Here is an 11,619-nt window from a genome sequence, read left to right as displayed (position 1 = left end):
GATGATTTAATATACATATACATAGTAAAATGACTACTGGAGTCAAGCTAATTAACATCATCTCACATAGTTTTGTGTGTGTGTGTTGAGAGCACCTGAAATCGACTTTTATCAAATTTCCAATATTAAACACAGTATTATTAACTGTAACCATCATGTAGTACATTAGATCTTTAGACTGATTCATCCTACTTAGTTATAACTTTGCGCCCTTTGACCAACATCTCTCCATTTCCCCCATTGATAATCACCCTTCCCATATCACCCTTGATAATCACCATTCCACTCTCTGCCTCTATGTCTTTGACATTTTTAGATACCATATATAGGTGCTATCGTGCAATTTTTTTCTTTCTGTGCCTGGCTTATTTCACTTAGCATAATGTCCTCCATGTTCATCCATGTTGTTGCAAATGGCAGGATCTCCTTTTTTAAGGCTGAATAATATTCCAACACTGTGAGTATGTGTACACACACAAATGCACACACACACACACACACACACACACACACACATATTTCTTTTACCCATTCATCCATCGATGGACACTTAAGTTGTTTCTTTATCTGAGCTATTGTGAATAATGCCAACGAAGATGGAGTGCAGATACCTGCTTGAGGTACTGATTTCATTTCCTTTTGAAAATATACCCAAAAGAAGGATTGCTAGAACATATGGTAGTTCTATTTTTAGTTGTTTGGGCATCCTTTTTACTGTTTTCTATAGTGCCTATAACAATTTACATTCCCATCAGCTGCGTATAAGGGTTCCCTTTTCTCCACATCCTTGACAACACTTATTTTTTATTTTTCAGATAATAGCCATCCTAAAAGATATGAGGTGATGTCTCATGGTTTTGATTGGCATTTCCCAGACCACTATTAGCATCTGTTTTAACCACCAAGAATGCTGTTGACACCTGCGGCCATATTTCTTATTGCGCATGTGGAAATGCTCTCTTCTCTGCAGCCTAGTAAACTGCTTCTTTTTATCATTTCTCACATCATGACCTCTCATAGGAATTATCAAACAACAACAACAACAAAAAAAAAAAACTGACAGCTCTATAATATAGATATATTACAGTTTAAGTCTCCTGAACTAAATCATCTCAATTTCTATCAAATTTTATCTTCATTTTTCTCTTAATCTGAAAACAAATTAAGCCGGTGATTTAGATGTGATGTGAAGCCATGAATTCACTTTGGAGTTGCTATTCTTCGTTGGAATGTTACATACACGCCAACACCAATGTTTTCGTGTTAATTTATAAACTTCTAGGAGGCAGGAGTCTGTATTTCTATTTATAACCTAACCTGCTACTCCACAGATATTAGGCAGCTGTTCAGTATTTTGATTATGATAATGATTTTAAATAAAAGAAAGAGCTCTTACTGAAATTAACAGTTATTTGGACATAGGTGATCTGAAACTGAAACACATAATTGAGACAAGACATGGTTCTGAGCTACAAGTTGATCGTCCTTTTGGTTCCTATATCACTAGTGAAAGACCCCAAAACTAGAGGCCACATCATGGGCCTTGCTACTAAAGTCGTGGTCCACAGCACGGCAGCCTTCCTATTACCCAGAAGCTTGTTAAAAATGCAGATTTCCAGGCCTTGTTTTAGACCTACTGAATGAGACCCTGCACGTACATGATCCCCAGGTGATTTGTATATACTGAAAAATGTAAGAAGCATTGATATAGAAGACATATTGGCCTAGCAGTATTTTGATGATATTTATCATTTTCTAATAATAGCAAAAAGTAGCTTTGCTATTTTAAAACATAATCTACATTTTTAAATCCTAAAAAATTAAAAATAAAGCATAATCCACTTGACTGTTATACTACAGGACTAGCAACATTTCTCAAAATCTTATAATTTAAATATTCATTTAAAAATTTGATATAAAAAATCTTTCCTTGTGTTCTATACTAGTTTTCCTAATTATATCAGAAAATATTAAAAATAACATTTTTATAAAGAACAGCAAATGAAGCACAAAGTGACTAAAAGGAAGGAAATAATAATGATCACAGTGGAAATAAAAAAGAGTCTAAAAAAGTACAGATGATCAATGAAACCAAGAGCTGATTCCTTGAAAAGATAAATAAAATTGATAAACCTTTAACCAGAGTCATCAAGAAAAGAAGAGAGATGACTTGAATAAATAAAATCAGAAATGAAAGAGGAGAAGTGACAACTGATACCAAAGCAATAAAAGCATTATAAGAAAATACTATAATCATATGCCAACAAATTTGATAATCTGGAAGAAATTAATAAATTCCTAGAAATAATGTTCTAAGACTGAATCAAGAATAAACAGAAAATCTGAACAGATCGATTACTACTATTAAAATCAAATCAGTAATCAAAAAGCTACCCACAAGCAAAAGTCCTGGACCAGATGGCTTCACATGTGAATTTTACCAAATATTCAAAGAAGAATTAACACCTATCCTCTCAAGCTTTTCAAAAGAAATGCAAGACAATAGAAGACTCACAACCTCATTTTATGAGGCCACCATTACCCTGATTCCAAAGCCAAAGACTTTACAAAAAAATAAAATTATAGGCTGATATCCCTGATGAACATCGATGCAAAAATCCTCAACAAAATATTAGCAAATCAAATTAGGCAATACAGTAAAAATACCATATACCTTGATCAAAAAGGATTTATTCCTGGGATGCAAGGTTGGCTCAACATCTGCGTATCAATTAACATGATAGGCCACATAAACAAAATGAAGGACAGAAATTAGATGATCATATCAATATATGCAGAAAAAGTGTTTGACAAAATCTGGTATCCACTTATGATAAAAACTTTCAGTAAAGTGGCAAGAGAGGAAATATACCTTAACATAATAAAGGCCATATATGACAAACTCACAGTTAACATCATATTCAATGGTGAAAAGCTAAAAGTGTTTTTCTTAAGATCAGGAATGAGACAAGGATGTGTACTTTTACCACTTTTATTCAATATAGTATTGCACGTCCTAGCCACAGCAATCCAACAAGAAAACTACATAAAAGCCATCCAAATTAGAAAGTAAGAAGTAAAACTGTTATTTGCAGATGACATGATACTATATATAGACAATCCTAAAGATTCCACCAAAATCTATTAGAACTGATAAAGGAATTCAGTAATGTAGCAGGATACAAAATTAATATTCAGAAATTGGTTGTATTTCTATACACCAATAACATATTATCAAAAAGAGAAGTTAAGAAAATAATCCCATTTACAATTGTATCAAAAAAAAAATAATAAAATACCAATGAATGAATTTCACCGAAGTGGAAAAAGTCTTGTACTCGGAAAATTATGACATTGAAGAAAGAAATTAAAGAAGAAACAAAAGGGAGCAAATACCATGCTCATGAATAGAAAGAATTAACATTGTTAAAATGTCCATACTACACAAAACAATCTAAAGATCCAACAACAACCCCTCTCAAAATACCAATGACATTTTTCACAGAACTCAAACAAATAATCCAAAAATTTATATGGAACCATAAAAGACCCTGAACAGCCACAGCAATCCAGAGAAAGAAGAACAAAGCTGGAGGTATCACAATACCTGATATCAAACTGTACAACAAGGCTATAGTAATCAAGCCAGCATGATACTGGCATAAAAGCAGACATAGATCAATGGAACAGAATAGAGAGTCCAGAAATAAACCCATGTCTGTATGGTCAATTACCTTATGACAAAGGAGGCAAGAATATACAATGGGGTAAAGACAGTCTGTTCAATAAATGGTGTTGGGAAAACTGGTCAGATAAAAAAAAAAAAAAGTGAAACTAGACCACCTCCTTATACCATATACAAGAATAAACTCAAAATAGATTAAAGACGTAAATATAAGACCAGAAATCATAAAACTCCTAGAAGAAAACATGGGAAGTAACTCTCTGACATTTCTTTTAGTAATATTTTTTCTGAAATGTCACCTCAGGCAAGAGAAACATAAGAAAAAAATAAACAAATGGGACTACATCAAACTAAAACATTTTTGCACAGCAAAGGAAACCATCAACAAAACAGAAAGACAACTTACTAAATGGGAGAAAATATTTGCCAATGATATATCCAATAAAGGGTTAATATACAAAATTTATAAAGAACTCACGCTTAACACCACTTAACACCAAAAAAACTAACAATTCAATTAGAGGGTAGAGGACCTGAATAGACATTTCTCCAAAGAGGACATACAGATAGCCAATAGACATATATGATAAGGTGTTCAAAGTCACTAATCATCAGAGGAATGCAAATTAAAACCACAATGAGATTTCACCTCACACCTGTCAGAATGGCTATCATCAATAGTTCAGCAAACAACAAATGTGGTTGAGGATGTGGAAAAAAGGGAACTTTTGTACACTGTTGGTGGGATTGCAAATTGGTGCAGCCACCATGGAAAACAGTATGGAGGTTCCTCAAAAAATAAAAAATAAAAATACCCAGCAATTCCACTTCTGGGTATTTATTTGAAGAAATCCAAAACACTAATTGGAAAAGATACATGCACCCCTGTGTTCATTGCAGCATTATTTACAATAGCCAAGATATGGAAGAAACCTAAGTGCCTATCAATAGGCAACTGGATAAACAAGATGTGGTACATATATACAATGGACTATTACTCAGCCATAAAAAAGAATGAAATCTTATCATTTGCAACAACATGAATGAACCTGGAAGGTATTATGCTAAGTGAAATAAGTCAGACAATGGAAAATACCATATGATCTCACTTATATGTATAACCTAAAGACCAAAATAAACAAACAAAACAGAAACAGACTCATAGATGCAGGGAACAAGCCGATGATTGCCAGATGGGAGGGGGTTGGAGAGCGGGGTGGAAAAGGTGAAAGGCTTAAGAAGCCCAAATTGGTAGTTATGAAATAATCATGGGGATGTAAAGTAAAGCATAGGCAATGTAGTCAATAATATGAATAGTGCCTGGTGGGTACTACACTAGCCAGGGGGAACACTTCTTAAATTATATAAATGTCTAACCACTATGCTGTACACCTGAAACTAATATAAAATAATATTGGATGTCAACTATAATTGAAAAATATAAGAAGGGGGAAAGGTGAAAGGAAATGAGAGGTTCAGTTTCCAGGTGTAAAACAAATAAGTCATGGGGATGTAATATACAGCATAGGAAATATAGTCAATAATATTGTGATAGCATTGTACAATGTCAGATGGTTGCTAGACTTATAGTAATTATTTCTTTAGGTATATGAATGTTGAATAACTATGGTGTACCCCTGAAACTAATATAATATTATATGTTAGCCATATTTTAATAAAAATATTTTAAAATGTAAAAAGATAACATTTTTTATAAGAGTTAAGGTTTTTTTTCTAACCCCGGTATATAGGAAATTGATACTCAATATATTGTTTTTTATGCAGTCATGTCAGCCTGACTGTATAAATTTATAGGGACTTTAAAGTCATCCATGTTTTTTCTCAGATTCTAAATATTAGGGTATTTTTGTTTTTATCTAGTAAATATCTATTTTTTGTGATGTTCTTGATAGATATTTAGCATCATTGAGAACAGTTTTTTTTCATGTGGTTTTGTCCTGATTTGCCATTTATTTTAAAACACATCACATTATAAGGTGATTTGTCATTTCATTTATTTTTGTTCTGACCTTTTTCTTCTCGTTCCCATTTTTCACTGAGAATTTCCTTGCTTTTGCCCTTTTGTATTTTTATTATCTGAACTGATGTGGTCTGGTACCAATTGTTACAATTAGCAGTGAGCTTCTTTTCTGCATTCCCTTCAGAATTTCTTCTTGGACTTGAGCACATTATGTTCCCAGTTTCTCTTGGAAGAGATCTATAAGGAAATTAAATCACTGCTGGGTACATTTCAGCATCAATATAAATATCCTAAGAGTCTAAATGTTCATATCCCGTTTATTTTGACAACCCTAAAACCAAGACTTCCTTAATTTAGCAATAAATGTACAATGGAAATATTTTGGGATATTTGTTTTCTTATTTGAAGAATCAAGTCATCTTCCAAATATAAGAGCTAATTGATTTATTTAAAAGATACGTTTTAAAAATAATAATAATAATTAATTTAAAAGATAATTGCTTTATTTAGTAGAAAGAGAATACCTTGCATTATTTTCTTTTCTATACAACTTCCTGCTAGTAATTGAGCTACCACTTAATTCTCCCATGCATTCACTTTGGCAAATCCAGCTAATCTCCACCAAGTGCTACTTTCAAGTCCTTGTAAACTTCTCAGCTTGATGCTAACCCAGGGTTTCACAGTCTTGCCACCCAGCTGGAATGTATATTAAGGAAAGAATCTTGAATTAAAGGGTAATATGTGGAACCCTGGCCAAAAAGTCCCCAGCAACAAGCTGTGGCCAGCGAGCCAGGAAGGAAGGACACTGAGTGGAGAACAGGGAAGTTTGTATGTGTTGGCAACACCCTTTCTCCCCAGGAAGCCAGGGGTCAAGGCCATGGGTGTAAGGGAGCTGCCATGACAGAAAGGTCTGTCCTGTGTCCCTAGAATTTGTTAGTATCATTCCTAGATTTTGTGTTTGAGGGAGCCTGTGAATTAACACAAAATTTGACAGATTTAAAGGTAGTGTTTGAAAAGTATTTTGTCAACCTGTATAATTACTAAACTAGTTTGTTTCTTGGATGTTTCAAATGAATGCAACTTGCATCAACTTCATTATTTGTAAGGACGTGGGGATGAGGTCGGGCAATGATTTTTTAAACCACTTGTGTTCCATGTCTATTCTATTTTATCCACTCCATCTCTTTGTAGCTGGTAGAAGTGGAAAATGTCACCTTTCATGAAATGTCTGCCTCCTTTTGGATCAGGACAGCTTGTGGTGAAATTCCTTTTACTAAAGAAGAACCAGGGGTGGCCGGTTAGCTCAGTTGGTTAGAGCATGATGCTGGTAGCACCAAGGTTGCCAGTTCGATCCCCACATGGGCCACTGTGAGCTGTGCCTTCCTTGAAAAAAAAAAAAAAAAAAAAGGAGGAGGAGGAGGAGGAGGAAGAGGAAGAGGAGGAGGACCATATGACCAAATCAGTCAGTTGGAATAGGTGTCATTTTGGGTTGATTATTCTACCACTAAGCTACTCTACTTGCAAGCAACTGAGAGAATTTAACTAGTTTGGGAATGCTCTAAAAGTATCCTTGAGTTAAAATAGTTCTTTTCAAAGAAGTGAAAATGATCAAGACCATCTTACAGGGATTTTACTTTGTATTTTGGGGTGAGTCTCTAACAATGTATTTCATTGATTCTAAAATACACTTCCTCCCACCCACACGCACATTCTAGAATCTCTAAAATCAGGTACAGCTTATAGTTTATGGCATCTCATAATTGTGGTTGGCAGCAGCCGTGACATAACTGCCGTTCTTTGCATGCATGAGCATGGTTGTTATTTCTAGTTGCATGACTAAACAACCATACCTTCTTGACATTTAAGACAGCCATTTAAGGACCATTTGAAGAAAGAAGATTAGGTTATTGTCTGTCCACATTCTGTTGACACCTTCTGGTAAGATCCAGAAAACTCTAGTGTGAAAACTTGCCAAGTGACAGTTGGCAGCTTAAAGATAATGGTGGAGCACTCTTTTAAGAAATGCTAGTCTTTTAAAAAATGCATAGTTATCAAAGATTGAATTGAAAAGTGATTTGAAAGGGTTGGACTCTGAATATAAAGATTTTTTTTTCGCAATACCTTATGTATTTAGCTCAGATCTCTCTTTCTATACATAAGAATGATAAGTGCTAAAAATTTGCCTACCTAAACCTAAAAGAGACATTACAAGAAGTATAAAATTTTAAAAATAATAAGTGGTAAGAAAGCCTGTATAACCATTTAACTGGCAATTTTTTTTTGGTTTCTTAGCAGTACATAAAAAAAGTGTGCTTTACTGATAATAGCTTTTAAGTCTATAAAATTCAGTAGTTAGAAAGGGGCAGATAATACCTTGGCGAGTGTTTGTGCATGTGTATGTGTAAAAGATGATTACTTAATTGACCTGAACTTATATGCAGAAGAAATCAGCATTTCTTATTATGCTTAGTATTCTTCAGTTTTTCATTTTTGAAAATAATTTTCATTTCTGTTTAAGGAGCACCCTTATTCTCTCCCACATAGATGATTTCAGGAAGTGATTCTCTTTACTTTCTCTGTGACAGACTGTATTTCATACCACCCATACCTTATTGGCTGAGTTTACTTGCACGACTAGTTCAGATTCTCTTGGTTGCAAGTAACAGAAGTCACTATAGAAGAGCACAGAGCAACTTTTGTACAGCCTGAGATGCAGCTGACTCTGAGAAACTGAGATCTGTAGCAACCTGGGAGTCTAATCTCCATTCGCAAGTAACTGAGAGTTTTAACTAGTTTGGAAATGCTCTATAGGTAACCTTGAGTTAAAATATTTACGTTGGAACAAGTAAGAGTAATCATTTGTCTGAATGTTATGAAACTCAAAACTACATTGTCTTCTTATGCATCCAATAAGTAAATCTCATTAGAATTTGTGAATGAGCAAGAATCAAGAACGTAGGAAATGAAGTAAAGCCAAAAGTACCTATTGGTCCATCCTAGGTCTACTTACATACTTTCAGCCCAAGAATTACAGTCTATGATATTGTCTTGCCTTTTAGTATGTACAGAAAAGGTAAAAACACAACTTATTTTAGTGAAAAGGTAGACACTATTGATATCCTGCATCACAAGGGGACACGGAGGCTACCAGTGATGTTGGCAAGCAAATGGTGTCTCTAAATGACTAGGTAGTTTTCTCTCTTGTCTGTTTACTCTATTATTGACAGCTAAACCTACCTTTAAGTCTAAATAGCAGAATATCCCTTGATAAGTGGAAAAATCTCTGAAGATTAATTTTGTCTTTTATTATTGCATTACCCTCGGTGATTTATTACAGTTGAATAAGGAATAAACCAATGAATGGTATGCTTGTGTGAATTCTCCTAATGTTAAGGTGATATTAGAAAACAGACAAGGAATAAGCAAATGTAATGACTTTTTTTTACATAAAAATAAGAGCAACTTTGCATTTTGTTTCATTAAATTTGTGAGTCCACTAAAGATATACTAGCCAGGAATCGTATATTGGCCTTTCCTCATTTCTGGTGCTTTAATGGGATTTATCTCATTCATTCAATCATTCAACCAATATTTATTAAGTGCCTATAATGCCTATAATATTTATTAAGTGCCTAAAAGTTCCAGGGACTGGGGCTGTACCACTGAACAGGAATGTGTCCCTTTGCTATAGTACAGTAGGGAAGACAGACTAACCGATCAGTAACTGCAATCAAATACAATAATCTGTACTTCCCAAATAACTGCTCCTGGAAGCATGTAACGGGAATGCATAACCAAATCTAAGATGCCAAGAAAGCCCGCCTAAAAAAGGGAACATTTAAACTGAGAAGTGAGTAAAAGTGAGCCAGGAGTATGGAATAGGAGTATTCCAGGCACAGGGAACAGCATGTGCAAATATCCAAAAGATGGGAGAGCGTTGTACTTTTGAGGAAGTAAGAGCTGTTCCATGGGTTAGATTTTAAAAAGTGATCATTCCAGCTTTTCCAGGGACTTGGCAGTTCTTCTAGGAAGTTTGAACCCTATCCTAAGATCAAAGGGAAGTCAGTATAGGGTTTCCAGAATGGCTGAAGCTCAGAGAATAGGTTGGGTAGGGGAACCGATTAGACACGAGGGAGTAAGACCAGTTAAGTTATTGCTGTGGCCCAGGGGAGACATGCTGTTGGCTTGGACCAAGGCAGTGGCAGTGGAGTTTTCAGTGGATTAATCTAAAGCAGAATCAACTGTGGAAATAAGGGGTATCAGTATGACTTTTAGGATTTTAGTGGTTGCCACTGGATCATCAATGGAACCAGTCACTGGAGGGAAAAATACTAAAGAAAATAATTGCTTGTTCCTATCCTCCTGTGTTCAGAAAATCTTGTTAAAATGTATTACTACAATCTGTTCAGTATAACAAAATAAGTGGTTGCAGAGTAGCGCCCGCGCTGGCTTGAGTGTGGAGGTACCCCTTGAGGTGTTTCTCCAGCCACGGTAGTTTTCACTACAACACCAGGACCAGCCCGGTTCATGTTCCACCGCAGAGATCTCTCTCATCTCCCTGCCGCAGAAGCGACTGAGTCCGCGGTGAAGAAAACTTGAGAAACTGTTTCTTTGGAGAGGGACAAGAGAGAAAAGGGTTCCATAAACTCTTTACTGATGGCTTGAGCTTTGAAACCACAGAAGAAAGTACAAGGGATTACTACAAGTAGTGGGGCAGATTTACAGACTGCGTGGTACTGAGAGATCCTGCAAGCAAAAGATCAAGAGGATTTAGTTTTGTAACGTTCTCATCATGGCTGAGGTTGGTGGTGCCGTGGCTGCAAGACCTCATCCAATTGATGGGAGAGGGGTTGAGCCAAAACGTGCTGTTGTAAGAGAGGAATCTGGAAAGCCAGGGGCTCATATAACTGTGAAGAAGCTGTTTGTTGGTGGGGTTAAAGAAGATACTGAGGAACAGCATCGTAGAGATTACTTTGAAGAATATGAAAAAAGATGATACCGTTGAGATCATTACTGATACGCAGTCTGGAAAGAAAAGAGGCTTTGGATTTGTTACTTTTGATGACCACGGTCCTGTGGATAAGATTGTGTTGCAGAAACACTATACCATAATGGCCATAATGCAAAAGGAAGAAAGGCTTTGTCTAGACAAGAAATGCAGGAGGTTCAAAGTTCTAGAAGTGGAAGAGGAGGCAACTTTGGTTTTGGAGAGTTTCGTGGTGGTGGTGGAAATTTGGGGCCAGCAGCAGGATATAACTTTAAAGGAGGATCAGATGGCTATGGAAGTGGTCGTGGATTTGGGAATGGCTATCATGGGTATGGAGGAGGACCTGGAGGTGGCAATTTTGGAGGTAGCCCTCGTTACGGAAGAGGAAGAGGAGGCTATGGTGGTGGGGGACCCAGCTATGGCAACCAGGGTGGGGGCTACGGAGGTGGTTATGACAACTATGGAGGAGGAAGTTATGGAAGTGGAAATTACAATGATTTTGGAAATTATAATCAGCAACCTTCTAACTATGGTCCAATGAAGAGTGGAAATTTTGGTGGTAGCAGAAACATAGGGGGACCATATGGTGGAGCAAATTATGGTGCTGGAGGAAGTGGAGAAAGTTGGGGTTATGGAGAGAGAAGCCAATATTGAGCTTCTTCCTATTTTCCATGGGCTTCATTCACTGTATAAAAAGAGAGGATGAGAGCTCAGAGGTAACAGAATAGCTTAGGTTATCGAAATAACAGTGTTAAGGAAACTCTTATCTCAGTCATGCATAACTATGCAGTGAGTGATATGGTGGAAGATACCAGAGCAGCTGCAGAAAGCCATTTTGTGAATGGATTGGATTATTTAATAACATTACCTGATTGTGGAGGAAGGATTGTAGGGGGAAAAATGCCTTTGAAACAGTTTCTTAGCTTTTTAATTCTTGTTTGTTTCTAGTGGTCTTTGTAAGAATGT

At 35.9% G+C, this 11,619-nt stretch overlaps 1 pseudogene; it reads left to right on the top strand.

Moving 5' to 3' along the window:
- The first annotated feature begins 596 nt into the window (after positions 1 to 596).
- LOC117036684 (heterogeneous nuclear ribonucleoproteins A2/B1-like) lies at positions 597 to 11,307 on the top strand (annotated as a pseudogene).
- The last annotated feature ends 312 nt before the right edge of the window (positions 11,308 to 11,619 follow it).

The sequence above is a fragment of the Rhinolophus ferrumequinum genome, chromosome 17 (genome assembly GCF_004115265.2).
Source record: "Rhinolophus ferrumequinum isolate MPI-CBG mRhiFer1 chromosome 17, mRhiFer1_v1.p, whole genome shotgun sequence".
Taxonomy (NCBI): domain Eukaryota; kingdom Metazoa; phylum Chordata; class Mammalia; order Chiroptera; family Rhinolophidae; genus Rhinolophus; species Rhinolophus ferrumequinum.
This window is presented reverse-complemented; position numbering and strand designations above follow the sequence as displayed.